This window comes from Microtus pennsylvanicus, chromosome X, assembly GCF_037038515.1.
Source record: "Microtus pennsylvanicus isolate mMicPen1 chromosome X, mMicPen1.hap1, whole genome shotgun sequence".
Taxonomy (NCBI): Eukaryota; Metazoa; Chordata; class Mammalia; order Rodentia; family Cricetidae; genus Microtus; species Microtus pennsylvanicus.
Genome location: NC_134601.1, coordinates 15,528,052 through 15,547,012, shown reverse-complemented (window position 1 = coordinate 15,547,012; position 18,961 = coordinate 15,528,052). Strand labels below are relative to the sequence as shown.

At 41.1% G+C, this 18,961-nt stretch overlaps 1 pseudogene; it reads left to right on the top strand.

Annotated features, from left to right (window-relative positions):
* The first annotated feature begins 8,448 nt into the window (after window positions 1–8,448).
* On the top strand, window positions 8,449–10,524 carry LOC142841675 (LIM domain kinase 2 pseudogene; annotated as a pseudogene).
* Window positions 10,525–18,961: the final 8,437 nt, after the last annotated feature.

The window sequence follows — 18,961 nt, the reverse complement described above, 5'->3', positions numbered from 1 at the left end:
TGACATCTCCATCCAGGCTCAACACAGGAAGATTTGCTCTCACCTGCCTGACTGACTGGTCAAGACTGACATGCTGGGTCCCACCCTTTTCAATTCTCCCACTTCCTGTTGTACTGTGGGAGGTGGATCTAAATAGAAGCATAGCTCTAGCTCCCGAGTTCCAGGCTTCCTGGATGACCCAAGGTGACACACCTGCTACCAGAGGGCTCTAGGCAAGAAAGGGTCAATTAAGGACTGCTAGAGATCACCATTGAATCTACACAGGAAGCCATGAGGATTAAGTGGCATGCAGTTAGGCACAGGCATGACGTCGCAGCCCGGTAGTTGTACATGTCACATTAGAAATTGGCTGTCCTGTGGAGAGACAGACCATTTGCTGCTGAGGACATCCAGATACCGGGGACATTTGGAAATGCCATCTCCAATGACACTGGATAAGGGTGCTGGTGTCTGCGTTGCTATGGTGACCAACAGGAGGTGACTCAGTGGCTTTGGTAAGGAATCATCACTTCCGGCCTATAGTGGTCCACATCTCAGGGATGGACATGCAGCAGAAGCTGAAACAAACCATGCATTTATAAGATAAATGAAGGACAAAAACAGCCCAAAGTCCAAAACAGATCTGTGGTGTCAATTTCGGACTCCTGTGAGGAAGCCTGTGTCCTAGATGGAGAAGGTCTGTGAGTGCTGCACTCCCTAGGTGCCTCTAAAGCTTCTGAGCCTGTAGAAGTTTTCCTTTGTGGCACCATTGAGCATCCTTTGGATATATAACCAAAAGTGGTATTATTGGGTCTTGAGGAAGGTTGTTTCCTAATTGTCTGAGAAATCGCCACATGGACATCCAAAGGGACTGTACCAGCTTGCATTCCAACCATCAATGCACGAGTGTTCCCTTTACCTCACAACCTCTCCAGCATAAGTTGTCATCAGTGTTTTTGAGCTTGGCCATTCTTTCAGGTGTAAGATGGAATCTCAGAGTTGTTTTGATTTGCATTTCTCTGATGACTAAGGATGGTGAATATTTCTTTAAGTGTCTTTCAGCCATTTTAGATTCCTCCGTTGAGAGTTCTCTGTTTAAGTCTGTACTCCATTTTTTAATTGGGTTATTTGTTCTTTTGATGACGAATTTATTGAATTCTTTGTATATTTTGGAGATCAGATCTCTATATGGTGTGGGGTTAGTGAAGATCTTTTCCCATTCTGTAGGGTGTCGTTTTGTCTTGTTTACTGTATCCTTTGCTTTACAGAAGCTTTTCAGTTTCAAAGATCCCATTTATTAATTGTTTCTCTAAGTGTCTGTACTGCCGGGATTGTATTTAGGAAGTGGTCTCCTGTGCCAATGCGTTCAAGTGTACTTCTCACTTTCTCTTCTATAACTTTCATAGCAGCATTGTTTGTCATAGCCAGAAAATGGAAACAATATAAATGCCCTTCAACTGAAGAATGGATAAGGGAAATGTGGTACATTTACACAATGAAGTACTACACAGTAGAAAAAATATAATGACATTTTGAATTTTGCAAGCAAATGGATGGAGCTAGAAAACATTATTTTGAGTGAGGTAGCAAGACCCAGAAAGACAATTATCATATGTACTCAAAGTGGTTTTTAAACATAAAGCAAAGAAAACCAGCCTACAAACTATAACTCCAGAGAACCTAGACAACAATGAGGGCTCTAATACATGGATCTAATCTACATGGGAAGTAGAAAAAGACAATATTTCCTGAGTAAATTAGGAGCATGGGGACCTTAGCAGAAGGTTGAAGCAGAGGAGTGGTAGGGACAGAAGCAGAGAAAAATGTAGAGCTCAATAAGAATAACAAAAAAAAGGAAAAAAAGAGAAGTTGACTTTCTTTTACAAGAAGATCCAGTGCTTCCCTGCCCATGCTCCTGGGAGAGACAGGATTGCCTAAGTCTGATCTATTCAGGGGCTTTCACTCCCAGGATTTGCCCCCCCCCTTTTCTCAGACTGTAGTCAACAGTGCATATTGGCTACAGAACTGGCAATGCTAAAGTCAGGAGAGTAAACAGTAAAGGGGAAAAGTTCATGAAGCTATTGGAAAATCCTAGCCAGAGTGAAGTCCCAGTTCTGCAAGAGCCAAGCAGACTGGGCTGTACCTGATAGACAGGAGAAGGGAGCCAGTCAAGGGAGAAGCTAGAACAGCATGCTCCCACATCTGTAGAGAGGGCCTCTACCTTGTCACACACTTGAAGAGTGCATCTGGGGATTCAGATTGCACAAGGACTGCAAGAGCCTGCTGGGATACAGGACTCCATGCTATGGGAAGGCCCTCTAGGGATCATACAGAGTTGCTGATAGCCAGGATCTGGAAAAGTGGAGGCAACAGTGGTTCTTTTTAGCATTCTTGAGAGTAGGCATGACCTTGGCAGAAGGGAATGGAGGGGGAACATCAAGGCTACGTGATGTAGTGTGCTGGAAATTGATGCAGGAAGTAAATAAAGAAGCACCAGCAGAGATTTCTTTGTGGAATCAAAGGACATGGCATCAGGACCAAGTAGGGCATAAGAGTGTGCAGGAGAAAGAACACTGGAGTAGCATCACTCAGCAGCTCAGCTCTCTGGTCTGTAGACCATGATGACTAGAAGGGAGTCTATTACAGAACTGAATCGGTGTGAACAGGACAGGTCAGGATGTTGTGTCTTCCTCTTCCTCCTTTTGTCCTTTCTCCCTCTGCCGCATCAAATCCTTGAGTAAATGTCTAGGGAAACAGAATTACACTGAACAGCTAGCAAGCAGGGCTTTGGAGTATACAGCACTGAGGGTAGAAACTATATACACACTGCCCTGAAGGGAACAAAGAATACCTGGCCAGCACAGCTCCATCGCACAGGGGCCAGTGTGAAAGAGCAAGATTCATGAGAAGGAACCTGAGGGCCATCACCTCTACAAGCCAGTCCTCATTCCTACTCACTTTCAATCCATTTATCCCATTTTCTTACCTGTTACTCAGTGAGTAGAAGGGTGGCCAAGGCCCCAGAGGGATGTATGCCCAACATGTCTGTGAACAATGAGTACAAAATGCTTTTGGATGTTTGGGAACAAAGGTTTTTCGGAGGTGGGTTTGGAATAAACTGAAACCCAGGAAACACCGTGGATTTACTTACACTGTTTTTGAAAATGACACCTCCTTCTGCCCCCAAAGAAGACAAAACAATGCACAAAATTATAGGACAGATATATTTTTAGGAAGAAAAGCTGGACGAGCAGAGACAAAGGGGTGCCCTGAATCTGAGTGTAAGTAGTCCCAAACTAGTTGAACGTCAGAAGGTTGGGCAGAATTGTGTTATTTTACCTGTCAAGAACATCTGATTAGCCTCATAAAGAGCTGGTCCGTCAAGAGATGAGCAAGAAGAGACATGGTCTTGTCGGAAGAAGGGTGACACTATGGAGGCAGGCTTTGAGGTCCTATATATGCTCAAGCCATGCACAGTGAAACAGTTTGCTTCCTATTGTTTTCAGAACAAAATGTAAGAACTCTCAGCTTCTTCTCCAGCACCGTGTCTTCCTGCATGCTGCCTTGCTTCCTCCCATGACCATAATAGACTAAACCTCTGAAGTGTAAGTGAGCCACCCCAATCTAATATTTCCCTCTACAACAGTTTTCTTTATAGCTGAAAAAATATGCCAAGTTATAGGTATATATACACATACACATATATATCATATTTTTATTATTTCATTATTATTTCATCAGTTTAAAGATATTGGGTTGTTTCCATTTCTTAGCTGTTGTGTATAGGGCAATAATGAACATGGTTGAGCAAGCAGTTTTGGAATAGAATATCTAATCCTCTGGGCAGATGCCAATGAGTGGTATAGCTGTAATATATGATAATTTTAGTTTTTTGAGAATTTTGTATTTTGATTTCCAAAGTGGCTACACCTGTGTACAATCTCACAAACAGAGTCTTTCACCTTTCCTCAGCAGCATCTTCTATTGGTTGTTTTGTTGATCTTAGTCACTCTGACTGCATCATATGTAAATTAGTTTGAAATTATCAGATATCCTAGAAAATACAAATTTTACAAAATTTAGACACATGGTTTAAGCCAGAATATGTGAGATCCATGAAAGTTATCCTTGTGCGTTTTGCTCTTAGGGCACAATACCTAGGACTGTTAAAATAAAAAAAAAATCCAATAGTAAAATAAATGAAATGAAAAATACCGTAAGATTGTAACTACCCAGTCCCATCATTGCCAAAGAAAAATAAAGAAGACCAAAACACAAAATAAGCTTGAAACTACTGCTAAGTTTAGAAATGTAAATTTCCCTTGCATTGTAGTTTGGGTGGCTTTAGTTGTACCTGCCATCATGTCAGTAGTCCTTCCTCTGGATTTAATGGGAAGGCCTAGAAGATCAGAATTAGTGTCCCTTTGAAAATTCTAGTCTATGTTTTTTTTTTATTTTTGCTTTGTATCTTTGTGAATCGTTTTATTCATTGACTTTCTTCTCCTATTGGGTGTTTAAGATGCTGGGTAGCCAAAACCAGTCATTTATTCTTTTTATTGTAAAGGTCAGTTGGTGCTGTTTTAGGGACTTAGAAGGAAACACCTAACTCCTTTACTTTTTTGTCAATTATACTATATTTTGGGATAGAACACAGTCTTATTGCCTATGTAGGTTCTTTTGGAAGCATCAGGAATATTTTCCTTTGTCTGGGTTTCCTTGGCCTCTCTGATCAAGAAAACAGATGACTCATTGTAGCATGAATTCTAACTGGTCTTAATAAATAAAACCCAGAGTCAGATACTAGGGGGTGAAAGCTGAGAGATCAGAGAAGGAGAGCATCCATTTTACCTCTACCAATGCTCAGCCCAAAGGGGTGATCCTGTCCTCAGACTGCCTACTCAGACTGCTTCAGACTGCACCTCAGACAGCATCCTTGGACTGCAACTGTCTCCACATAACCTCAGACTGCATCAGAATGTCTGTCTCCTCCCACTTTAGATTCATATCTCTGCCCAGTCATATCCATTCCTGTCTCCACCTCCCTTGGGATTAAAGGCATGTGACTCTCGAGTATTAGGATTAAAGGTGTGAGCCACCACTGCATGGCCTCTAGTGGCTTAGCTTTGCACCCTGATCTTCAGGCAGGCTTTATTTGTTAAAACAAGCAAAATAGCACTACAACTCACCTGAGCTATACAACGCTATAAGAAGAGTTTTGTTATTCCCTAGTCCCACGAGATCTAGGTGACCTGGGGGCAAGGACCAAAATATTGGTTGTTCTTTTACTCTTATATCCTCATGCAGCCTCCAAGTGTTCATTAACTACACAGAAAGTCAGTTACACCTATGCTGAAAAATTAAATTATGGTTCAAATTTTAGTTAAAGTTATAACAATTAAGTAGGCATGATGGTACATAACATTAATCTCAACACTCAGGAGACAAAACCAGTTGGATCTCTGTGAGTTTGAGGCTAGGCTTGTCTACAAGGTGAGTTCCAGGATAGCCAGTACTGTTAACTATTAGATTAAATTTGACCGAGACATATTTTTTATTAAAAATAAGCATGCACTTTATGACTCAGGTTCCTAATTAAAAGTCTGAGATACTCAGTAGAAAGTATAAGTAGTTATCTTGATGAAAGATAAAATATTTGTTCTTCATGGAAGTTTTTGTGAATTCATACTCTTTTAATTTTAATTTTCATAGACTTTTGGTTATATAGTTAAATTTTTGTTTTTCCCTAATCTCCTTGTTTTTATTTTGGAACATCTTTACCTTAGAACAGACATATCTATATAAAATGATCTGTCATTAAAAAACTTTATGAACATTAAAAAATAAAATAAATAATGCATTTTATGTTTTAATGAAAAACAGAAAATGTGTATTTGCCCTAAACATCTTAGTTATTTAAAAAGGCAAATCATGATTAATGTCCTAAATTTGAATTTTTAAAAATTAATTTGTTAAGGATTTAAATTTTATTGTAACAAGAACTTACGAATTGTTTTTTATTGAAAATATTTGTTCTTATTTTCATGTATGAGGAATGCAAAGCAGGATAAAGTTTTATCACTCTTGGTTTTATTTTGTGCCTATTCCATTCCCTTGTTTAAACTGCATCTGTAGGCAAGTATATTAATTACTAAAAAAAGACAGTAAGTTACTGTCTTAATTTTTTGGTTCTAAGAATAATAGACCTAAAGGACCATGCCCTTTATGAGAGCATTTATCCATGAGGGTGATTTTGTGAGTATTTATTTATGAGGGTGATTTAGTGCACCACCATTTCTTGGGAGCCAGTTAATTTCCCCAAAACAAATGAACTTCTTTAGATTTCTTTTAACAGCATAGTTGGGACAAAAATCAACCAGCTAATAACTTCAATAAGACTCCTAAAATATGTATTTAAAAGTTTTAGTTACATTATGAACTAAGAGGAATTATTTGGGTTAATGCAACCATTTAATATATGTGACCGTTTATTTACAAGCCAATTTTGAATAATGTAAACAATCTGTAAACAAAATCTGGCGCTGGAGAGATGGCTCAGCTATTAGGAGCATATAATATTCCTGCAGAGGACCTGAGTTCAATTCTTAGAACCTATGTCAGACAGCTCACAACTATCTTTAACTCCAGTTTGAGGGGATATATTTAAGATCTTCTGGCCTCTGCAGATACTGCACCCATGTAGTGCACAAACAGTCATGAGTGCAAAACACCCAGACATATAAAATAAATGTAAGTCTTAAAAAAGAAATCCCTATTACAAACTCTGTACTTTGTGCTTAGAATGTTTTGCTTTATTTTCTTGAAGAGCAACTAACACTTTTAACTGCTGAGCCATATATCTGCCTAGCCCCCAAACCCTGAACTTTTAAGGTACAGCTTTCAATATGAGTAAAACATTTTAAATGTCAAAGACAAAATGCTTAACTGATTTTTGATGAGATTATAGGGCTTTAAAGGGATTTTTTAAGTTTAAATTAGGCATAAGAACTTTGAAAAACCTGGTTTTTTAAGAGATCATAGCTGTATAAATACTAGCTTTGTATTTTAATGTGGCAAATAGAGTAGATTTATCTTAAAATTTAAGATGTTGGTTATTATTATTAAAGACTTAATGGCATAGCTGTTTTATTATAAAAGGAGTGAGGTTACCTCAATTCTGGATGTTATTTCTTGAGATTTTATTTCTTTTACTTTTGAAAACAAAAAAGAAATTTAACATAAAAATGTTTGACAAACATATATGCTCATCACTTTACTCATATAACGGCTTTAACTAAAAATGTTTAGATTTAACACTTGCACGTTAATATTCTTGAAAATATATCCATTACACTTATTCCAATAAAATATTTTAGTGATGGTGTTTTTTTGTTATTAAAGTAAGATAAAATTGAGACTCTTTCCCCAGTGCTGGGTGAACTCTCCCCTGAGGGGTAGGACCAGCTGACATGCTGCAATATCCAGCAAGGGACAGGACCAGTCATCCCAGAACCATTGAAGGGCAGGGATGACTCAGAACAGCATGGTTTCAATGCCCTCCCCCCATGTTAACATGGGCCATTGACATCACCACAGATCCAAACTGCAGCAAGATCATGTACCTACACATGTTCCTCAGCAGCAGCTCAGACCTGGATGCTACCACCACCCCAGTGGCAACACAGGCTCCTCAGATCAGCACTGGCCTCCGCAGCAGCATGGCCCTAGCATCAACATGGTCCCAGGTGGCTGATCAGACCCCAATCATCTGCATAATCCTCAGTGACAACAGAAGCCTTGGACATCAACTCAGACACTGGCTGCCATAGGACCACAGACCTACACATGGTCCTCAGTCACAGCCCCTGATTTGGGTGATACTATTACCATACTTGCCAGACCTGGCCACCCAAATCAGCAAGGCCCCAAGGACCCAGACATGGCCCTCTGCAGCAGCCCTTGCCTAGATGATACCATGGCCCTGGGTGATAGTACAGGCTATTTAGATCAGGATATTCCTGGTGGCAGCACAGCCCTCAGATGGATCCTGACCTTTCTTCTCTCCTCTGCCAGGCTCTAGAGACCTTGGACAATATTTTGTAGGATGGTATTTGATTGTCCCGCACCTCTGGTGCTGAACAGGTTTTTTGGTGAACCCTGCAGATCTCAAAAGTCTTTGGGGGCACCATCAATGTCCACTGCTGATTCAGTTCTCTCATTTTAACAGTTTTAAGAAATTTAAGAGCTCCTCTTCCTCCCTCCCTCATTCGGGGTGGGTGGGACTGAAGGCCGGGACTAACTTGACAGCAGCATCTCATTTTTAGCTAATCACCGGCCCCTTCCCCAGAATGCCTGAGTGTCCACAGCCTCTGAAGAGAGGTGCTTCTCCCGCAGCCCCGAGGAGCCACGGGGCTCCCGAGCACTACGGAGGAGAAGCACCACCCTTGTGCCCCTGCGGGAATCCGCCAGGGAGCCAGGGGCCTAGAGTCCTCTCTCCTGCTGCTCCGGAGGCAGAGGTGAGCACCGGGTGGCCGGCTCCAACCAGAGGTGCCGGGAACCCCGCCTGTCATGGTGGCCGTCTGCAGCCAGCCTGAGGCACTCCCAGACGGGGTTGCAGCTGAGCCTGTTTATCTGGTGTGGGAAGAAGATGGGGAGTTACTTGTCTGTCCCGGCTTACTTCACCTCCAGAGACCCCTTTAGGTGTTCAGAATGCCAGGAATCCCTCACCAACTGGTACTACGAGAAGGATGGGAGGCTCTACTGTCACAAGGACTACTGGGCCAAGTTTGGAGAATTCTGCCACGGCTGCTCCCTGCTGATGACAGGGCCTGCCATGGTGGCTGGGGAGTTTAAATACCACCCAGAGTGCTTTGCCTGCATGAGCTGCAAGGTGATCATTGAGGATGGGGATGCGTATGCCTTGGTGCAGCATGCTACGCTATACTGTGGGAAGTGCCACAATGATGTGGTGCTGGCGGCACCCATGTTCGAAAGGCTGTCCACGGAGTCTGTCCAGGACCAGCTGCCCTATTCGGTCACACTCATCTCCATGCCGGCCACCACCGAGTGCAGACGTGGCTTCTCCGTGTCCGTGGAAAGTGCCTCTTCTAACTATGCCACCACCGTGCAAGTAAAAGAGGTCAACCGGATGCACATCAGTCCCAACAACCGCAATGCCATCTACCCTGGGGACTGCATCCTGGAGATCAATGGGACCCCTGTCCGCACTCTGCGTGTAGAGGAGGTGGAAGATGCGATTAACCAGACAAGCCAGACGCTTCAACTGCTGATCGAGCATGACCCTGTCCCCCAGCGCCTGGACCAGCTGCGGCTAGATACCCGGCTTTCTCCCCGCATGCAGAGTACTGGACACTCTCACACGCTCGGCACCCTGGACACCAAGGAGAATCAGGAGGGGACACTGAGGAGACGCTCCCTGAGGCGCAGTAACAGCATCTCCAAGTCTCCTGGCCCCAGCTCTCCCAAGGAGCCCCTGCTCCTCAGCCGTGACATCAGCCGCTCCGAATCCCTGCGCTGTTCTAGCAGCTACTCACAGCAGATCTTCCGGCCCTGCGACCTGCTCCACGGGGAGGTCCTGGGCAAGGGCTTCTTTGGGCAGGCCATCAAGGTGACTCACAAAGCCACAGGCAAAGTGATGGTCATGAAGGAGTTAATCCGTTGTGATGAGGAAACACAGAAGACTTTCCTGACTGAGGTGAAAGTGATGCGAAGCCTAGACCACCCTAACGTGCTCAAGTTCATTGGCGTTCTGTACAAGGACAAGAAGCTAAACCTGCTGACTGAGTACATCGAGGGGGGCACACTGAAGGACTTTCTGCGCAACGTGGACCCGTTCCCCTGGCAACAGAAGGTCAGGTTTGCCAAAGGCATCTCCTCTGGAATGGCGTATTTGCACTCCATGTGCATCATCCACCGGGATCTGAACTCACACAACTGCCTCATCAAGTTGGACAAGACTGTGGTGGTAGCAGACTTCGGGCTGTCACGTCTTATAGTGGAAGAGAGGAAAAGGCCCCCAGTAGAAAAGGCCGCCTCCAAGAAACGCACCTTACGAAAGAGTGACCGCAAGAAGCGCTACACTTTGGTGGGAAACCCCTACTGGATGGCCCCCGAGATGCTGAATGGCAAGAGCTACGACGAGACGGTGGATGTCTTCTCTTTTGGGATCGTTCTCTGTGAGATCATTGGGCAGGTGTACGCTGATCCTGACTGCCTGCCCCGCACACTGGACTTTGGCCTCAATGTAAAGCTTTTCTGGGAGAAGTTTGTCCCAACAGACTGCCCCCCAGCCTTCTTCCCCTGGCTGCTATCTGCTGCAAACTGGAGCCTGAGAGCAGAACAGGAAGAGTCCCTTGGGCCCAGGCCTGGCCCAGAGTTGTCAAGGCACAACACTACCAGCAAGCTGGAGCACGCCCAGCAGCCCTCATCCAGAACCCATTTGCAGCCCAAGTTCTGACTCGTGTACAAATTCACTTCTGGTTCTCAGAAGTCAGAAGGGACCTTCCATCCCAAATACTATATGTATAAATGCTGCCTCATGCATAACCTGTTTGACCTTAACTATGAATAACAGTATACGCCACTCAAGTTCCTGGGTGACGAATGGAAAGGCAGAGACTGAGGCCACCTTAGGTGTACAGCATAGGGGAGCCTCGCCAACTCCCTGTCTTTCCCTGGGTCAGGCAATGTGGAAGCCCTTATTTGCCATAGCACCACTGTGGCAGTCGCTATCCCGGGGCAAGTCCGCTCCAAGGGATAGCAAAGGAGCACTGAGGGACCCTACCCAGCCTCCTCACACTCACCCATAATGCTCCCTGCTTCTGCTTGTGTCATGAGTTTTGTCTCCCGCTCAAAAGAAAAATGGGATAGGGTTTTAACCACAACACAAAATATAGCTCCTCCCAGCTGCAAAAAAAAAAAGAAAGAAATTTAAGAATACCTTAGTTTGTAACTATTTATCAGACATGCATACTGTATATTCATATTCACACACACACATATGCACAAACACACACAAAATGTTCCTGTGGTATTTTGAATATAATTGGTCCCTATAAGTTCATTGTAAGTGGCACTCTTAGGAGTTGTGGCTTTGTTGGAGTAGATGTGGTCTTGTTGAAGGAAGTGTGTCACTATGGGTGCTGGGCTTTAAGGTCTCCTATACTCAAGAATCTCTGCCCCTTCCCTGTCTTGTTTTCTGGAGCATTTTTGGCATGAGATGTGCATCTCACTGGAAGGGAAAGAACAGTTCCTTGTGAATCCAGCATTTATGAAGATGATGTGGGAAATCCGTCTGTAAATGTGTTGCTTTTATTGGTTAATGAATAAAGAAACTGCTTTGAGCCTATAGCAGGGAAGAACAGAGCTAGGTGATGAAAACTAAACTAAATGCTGGGAGAAAGAAAGCAGAATCAGGGATATGTCATGGAGTCACCAGAGGAGAAAGACACAAGCTGCAGATGGAACCTTGTTGATAGGCCATGAGCCTCATGGTAAAATATAAAATAATGGAAATGGGTTAACCAAAGATATAAGAGCTACCTAACAATATGCTTATGCTATTCGCCAACCAGAGTTTTAATTAATATGGTTTCTGAGTGATTATTCTGGGAGTCTGGGTGGCCTGAAAATAAACAAGCAGCTTCCCCCAACAAATTGGCGCTCCAATGTGTGCTAGCTAAATCCACATAAAACCTGAGAGGGCTTGGAAAGAAATTCCAGAAACTAAAAAACAAAGTTTAGCCACATTTTTGGGGGGATGGGCTCTGCTTGACAGCATACCACAGTTTCTTTAAGAGAGGTCTCCCTGATTCGGCAGTAGAAAAAAAACTGCTCAGTTTCAAAATGGTGGTTTCCTGGTTCTTCAGCACAAATGGCTCTGACTCTCTTAGGAAATCTGTCTATGGAGTATTTGAATGGGGTCGGTGAGCAACATATTACAAACTGCTTAATGACTCGACGTAGACCTGCTGTATACTTGGAACTGGGGCAGTGTGAGCAGCTTGCAGAGAGACATTTGATTCTAAGGACTACTAAGCTAAACCAATATATGCATTTTAAAGATTTCTTGACTTCAATATTTGAGACTAAGGGTATGTTGCTTTGGAGAAGAAATTCCTCTTATGTTTCCACAGAAGATGAGAACCTGTAGGTCTCTTCCAGACTAATGTGCTTTGATTGACCAAGAATCCCCCACCCAAAGGTTGCTATAAATACCCCCTAAAATTACTTTGATTACAAAAAAGCAGGAAGCAGTTTGGAAAGAACTATGTCCAAATCCCCTAAATGATTGTTTATAAATGTTTGTTTACATTTAAAGGGGATATGATATAAAGATGAATGCTTTGTTCTACTGATACAAATTTAAGGTCAATTTTGTTACACATATATTTCTGCTCTTGATTAAGGTATTGTGTTTGTGCAGCTCATTTAAAATGTAATATAGAAAGTAGACCTGAGACAGCAAACTGTAAGTGAGCAGAGGAAGGCACAGGAGCGCTGACCTATCTTCAGGAACACTGAGTAACTTATGGGGTAACTAGAACCGTGACACTGAATGTACCATGAGGAACAACCATCTGAGCTTTAGATTCACTGGCACCTTGAAGATTATTCAACAGAATCTCAGACAGCCCCAACAACACCTATTAGAGGAAAAGATGAATAGATTTCACCAATACCTAGCCACAAACCTAGTCCTACACAAAATACTTGAAGGAAAACTCCAACACAAGGAAGTTGGCTACACCAACAAAAACATGGACAATTGATGGTCTCATAACAGCAAATCCCAAAGAAAAATGCACAAATTAACATCACCAATGATGAAAACTAAATTAACAGGAGATAGCAATCACTGGTCTTTAATATCCTTTACTGTAAATGGACTCAATTCACTGATAAAAAGACACAGACTAACAGATTAGATACAAAAACAGAATCCATCCTTCTTCTGCATACAAGAAATACATCTCAACCTCAAAGACAGACATCGTCTCAGAGTAAAGGGTTGGGAAAAAGATAACAATCAAATGGACATAAGAAACAGTGGGTGTGGCTATCCTAATATATAACAAAATAGACTTCAAGCTAAAATCAGTCAAAAGAGACAAAGAAGGTCATTTCATACTAGTCACAGGAAAAATCCATCAAGAGGAAATTTCAATACTGAACATCTATGTTCCAAATACAAGGGCACCCTCATATGTGAAAGAAACGCTTCTAAAGCTTAAAACATACATTAAACCCCACATACTAATAGTGGGAGACTTCAACACTCCCCTCTCACCACTGGATAGGTCAATCAGACAAAAAAAAATAAACAGAGAAATAAGAGAACTAACAGATTTTATGACTCAAATGGACTTAACAGACATCTATAGAATATCCCATCCAAACAGAAAAGAATATACCTTCTTCTCAGCACCTCAGGGAACCTTCTCAAAAATTGACCACGTACTCGGTAACAAAACAAACCTCAACAAATACAAAAAAAAAATGGAATAACCCAATGTACCTTATTAGATCACCATGGTATAAAACTAGAAATCAACAGCAATACTAATTCCAGAAAACCCACAAACACATGGAAATTAAACAATGCTCGCCTGAATCATCAGTGTGTCAAGGAAGAAATAAAGGGAGAAATTAAAGACTTCCTAAAATTCAAGGAAAATGATCACACAACATACCCAAACTTATAGAACACAATGAAATCAGTGTTAATAGGAAAATTCTTAGCACTAAGTGCCTACATAAAGAAGCTGGAAAAATCCCACACTAGTGAATTTACAGAACATTTGAAAACTTTAGAACAAAAAGAAGCAAACTCACCTAGATGGCAGGAAATAATCAAAGTGAGAGTTGAAATAAACAAAATAGAAACAAAGAAAACAATACAAAAAATCAATAAGACAAAGAGCTGATTCTTCGAGAAAATCAACAAAATAGACAAACCTTTATCCAAACTAACCAAAAGGCAGAGAGAGAATATCCAAATTAACAAAATCAGAAATGAAAAAGGGAGACATAACAACAGACATGTAGGAAATACAGAGAATCATCAGGTCATATTTCTAAAACCTGTACTCCACAAAATTAGAAAACTTAAAGAAAATGGACAACTTTCTCGATAAATCACTTAACAAAATTAAATCAAGACCAGATAAGCAAATTAAACAGACCTATAACTGCTGAAGAAATAGAAACAGTCATCAAAAGTCTCCCAACCAAAAAAAGCCCACGCCAGATGGTTTCAGCTCAGAATTCTACAAGACTTTCAAAGAAGAACTAATATCAATATTCCTCAAATTATTCCACACAATAGAAATAGAAGGAACATTGCCAAACTCTTTTTATGAGGCTGCAATTACCCTGACACACAAACCACAGAAAGACATTACTAAGAAAGAGACTTACAGACCAAAATCACTCATGAACATTGATGCAAAACTACTAAATAAAATGCTGGCAAATCGAATCCAGGAGCACATCGGAAACATCATCCACCATGATCAAGTCAGCTTCATTATCAAGATGCAGGGGTGGTTTAACATACGAAAATCTGTCAACGTAATTCACCGTATAAACAAGCTTAAAAATAAAAACCATATGATCATCTCATTAGATGCTGAAAAAGCTCTTGACAAAACACAAAATCCCTTCATGATAAAGGTCTTGGAGAGAGCAGGGATAAAAGGAACATACCTAAACATAATTAAGGCAATATACAGCAAGCCAACAGCCAACATCAAACTAAATGGAAACTCCCAGAGATTCCACTGAAATCAGGAACAAGACAAGGTTGTCCACTCTCTCCATATATAGTTCTTGAGGTCCTAGCTAGAGCAATGAGACACAAAAAGGAGCTCAAGGAGATACAAATTGGAAAATAAGAAGGCAAACTTTCACTGTTTGCTAAAGATATGATTACATAAGAAATCCCAAATATTCTACCAAGGGACTTCTACAACTCATGAACATTTTCAGTGATGTAGCAGGATACAAGACTAACTAAAAAAAAAAAGAGGAGCCCTCCTGTACACAGATGATAAAAGGGGTGGGGAAGAAATCATAGAATCAACACCCTTCACAATGGCCACAAATAGCATAAAATATCTCAGAGTAACTCTAACCAAACAAGTGGAAGACTTGTATAAAAAGAACTTTAAATTTTTGAAGAAAGAAATTGTGGAAGACACCAGAAAGTGGAAAGATCCCCCATGCTCTTGGGTAGGCAGAATTAACATAGTAAAAATGGTAATCTTACCAAAAGCAACCTACAGATTCAATGCAATGCCCATCAAAATCCCAGCAAAATTATTCAAAGACCTCGAAAGAATAGTATTTAAGTTCATGTGGAAAAGCAAAAAACCCAGAATAGCCAAAACTATCCTGAACAATAAAAGAACTTCTGGAGCATCACAATCTCTGTCTTCAAACTCTACTACAGAGCTACAGAACTGAAAGCAGCCTGGTATTGGCATAAGAACAGAAAGGAGGACCAGTGAAAATGAACAAAAGACCTGGATATCAATCCACACATTTTTGAAAAACTGATTTTTGACAAGGAAGCAAAAAATATCAAACGGAAAAAAGAAAGCATATTAAACAAGTGGTGCTGGCATAATTAGATATCAAGATGTAGAATACTGAAAATAGACCCATATCTATCACCATGCACAAAACTCAATTCCTAATGGATCAAAGACCTTAACATAAAGCCAGCCACATTGAACCTTATAGAAGAGAAAGTGGGAAGTACACTTGAATGCATTGCACAAGAGACCACTTCCTAAATATAACCCAGCAGCACAGACACTGAGAGAAACAATAAATGGGACCTCCTGAAACTGAAAAGCTTCTGTAAAGCAAAGGACACAGTAAACAAGACAAAATGACACCCTACAGAATGGGAAAAGATCTTCACTAACCCCACATCAGACAGAAGTCTGATCTCCAAAATATACAAAGAATTCAATAAATTCGTCATCAAAAGAACAAATAACCCAATTAGAAAACGGAGTACAGACTTAAACAGAGAACTCTCAACAGAGGAATCTAAAATGGCTGAAAGACACTTAAAGAAATATTCACCATCCTTAGTCATCAGAGAAATGCAAATCAAAACAACTCTGAGATTCCATCTTACACCTGAAAGAATGGCCAAGCTCAAAAACACTGATGACAACTTATGCTGAAGAGGTTGTGGGGTAAAGGGAACACTTCTGCATTGCTGGTGGGAATGCAAGCTGGTACAGTTCCTTTGGATGTCCATGTGGCGATTTCTCAGACAGTTAGGAAACAACCTTCCTCAAGACCCAATAATACCACTTTTGGTTATATATCCAAAGGATGCTCAATTGTGCCACAAGGACATGTGCCCAATTATGTTCATAGCAGAACCTTGAAACAACCTAAATGTCCCTCAATCAATGAATGGATAAGGAAAATGTGGTACATTTACACAATGGAGTACTACACAGCAGAAAAAAATCAATGACACCTTGAATTTTGCAGGCAAGTGGATGGAGCTAGAAAACATTATTTTGAGTGAGACAACCCAGGCCCAGAAAGACAGTTATCACATGTACTCACTCATAGGTCATTTTTAAACATAAATCAAAGAAAACCAGGCTACAATCTACAATCCCAGAGAATTTAGACAACCTTGAGGACACTAAGAGAGATTTACATAGATATAATCTACATGGGAAGTAGAAAGTTGAAAAAGAGAAGATCTGAGTAAATTGGGAGCATGGGGACCTTGGGGGAGGAGTGAACGGGGAGGGGAGAGGCAGGGAGCGGAGCAGAGAAAAATTTTTAAAAAAGAAAAAAGAAAGAAAAAAATTAATATATAATTAAAATTATAGGTTAATAGAAAATCATCTATAATAGTCAAGCTTGTTGTCATGTTAGTTTTTTAGATATAGAGAGATATATTTCAGTTAGTTAGGTATTCATCAAATCTTTCAGACTACAGAATTGGAAATTAAAATGTTTTAAGAACTTAGACTTTTTATGACAACAAGACACATCTGTTTCTGGCAGCACTAATTACTTCAAGAAGATGTTGGGGCATCAAAGAGGCTCCTTATGGAATTTGTTAGTCATTTGTGTAAGAAACTGCTCTTGCCTGGACTGCTTGATTTTATGCTGTATGAAATGGACATACAAGACCCACAGAGAAATGACTGCTGAACATGCCTTAAGGTGAGACAATTCTTCGAAGTTCCTGCTTCATGAAAGAGTCTGCCAGACATTCTGCAGGACACAGAAGAAAGTTACCGACAAACTGCCAATATAGGTGAAAATGTCTTTGAAATTTCTTGCTTCATAGAAAAGTCTGATGGAATATAGGTGAAAATGTCTTTGAAATTTCTTGCTTCATAGAAAAGTCTGATGGATACTATGGGCCTGTAGGCTGAAGATGGATACCCCAATGGTACAAAAGAACTTTGGGTGACTGTCCAGGCAGCAAGATGTCCCTGTCAATTCTGGAGTTTTGGATGTTGCTTACAATGCACTTCCTGTTTACTTAGGTGATATTATATCCTTCTGGAGTCTTTAATGGAGTTGAAGAATAGGTAGTAATAATTATAGTTTTCCTTAGTTATGATGAAAGATAAAGTAGATATAAATATTATAACTGTGATTCTTGCTTGATACCTGTTTTGTTATATCTAATTTTACTATGTTAAAGTCCAAACCTTCCTTTTTATTTAGACATAAAAGGGAATATAATGAAGGAAGTCCTTCTGTAAATGTGTTGCTTTTATTGGTTAATGAATCAAGAAACTGCTTTGAGGCTATAGCAGCGTAGAAAAGAGCTAGGATGTAGGGAACTAAATTGAATGCTGGGAAAAAGAAGTCAGGGTCAGGGATATGTCATGGAGCCTTCAGAGGAGAAAGACACAAACTACCAGCTGGAACCTTGCTGGTAGGCCACAGGACTCATGATAAAATATAAAATAATAGAAATGGGTTAACCACAGATATAAGAGCTAGCTAGCAATATGCTTAAGCTTTTGACCAAGCAGAATTTTAATTAATATAGTTTCTGAGTGATTATTTTGGGAATATGTGCACCCGGAAAATGAACAAGCATCCTTCTTCAATATGAAGCCTCCTCCAATTTGACCCAGCTACTCCACAAGCCTCTTTGAGTCATCTAAGAAACCTCCATCCTGCCATGCATCCCACAGCCCTGTCCCTGTTTATACAAAAATACACATGGTCTACCCACAATCCTACTTTTGCTCAAACATTCTAAATCTCTTCCTTTTTCTGCAACCCAACTCCAAATGCCTTAAGATAAATAGCTCTCTCCTTAACTTCTCTCAGGGCCACCCTACTCTGTCACTAACAGCTTTGCTTTTCCTCATTTGGAAGCCCTGAGAACTCCTGCCAACTTCTACCTCAGCACACAGTCCTACCCAACTCCTCCAGCAGACACTTTTAAGTCTATATCAGAAATCTCAGCAATGAGGCCCAACACCTCCAGCAGTCCCTCTCCGCATTATATCAGAATTCTATGCAAGGTTCACTCACACTTCCTAGGTCCCATCCTGATGCTCCCTAGATTTTCCCCACTAGGTCAGTATTCATAATGCTACCTTCAAATCCTACCACGCCACTACAGCTCCAACTCTAGTTTGGTACTCTATGTGTCTACCTACCTAGGTCAGGATTCACAGCTGTGACTCCAATTCTTACCTCAGAAGTCAGAGCACAGTTCTATTAGTTCCTCAGCTCTTTCAATTCTACTTTAGTACCCTCAGTCCCAGTCACATCCTAGCTTTGCTATTCCTATCTCTCTGCCTACCGCTGTCAGTGTCAGTTGCAGGAGAGAGCTGTTTGTTCACCCTGCTGCCCAGTTCCCAGCCACCGGGCTGGCTTAGCCCAGAAATAATCACACAGAAACTGTATTAATTAAAACACTGATTGGCCCTTTAGCTCTAACTTC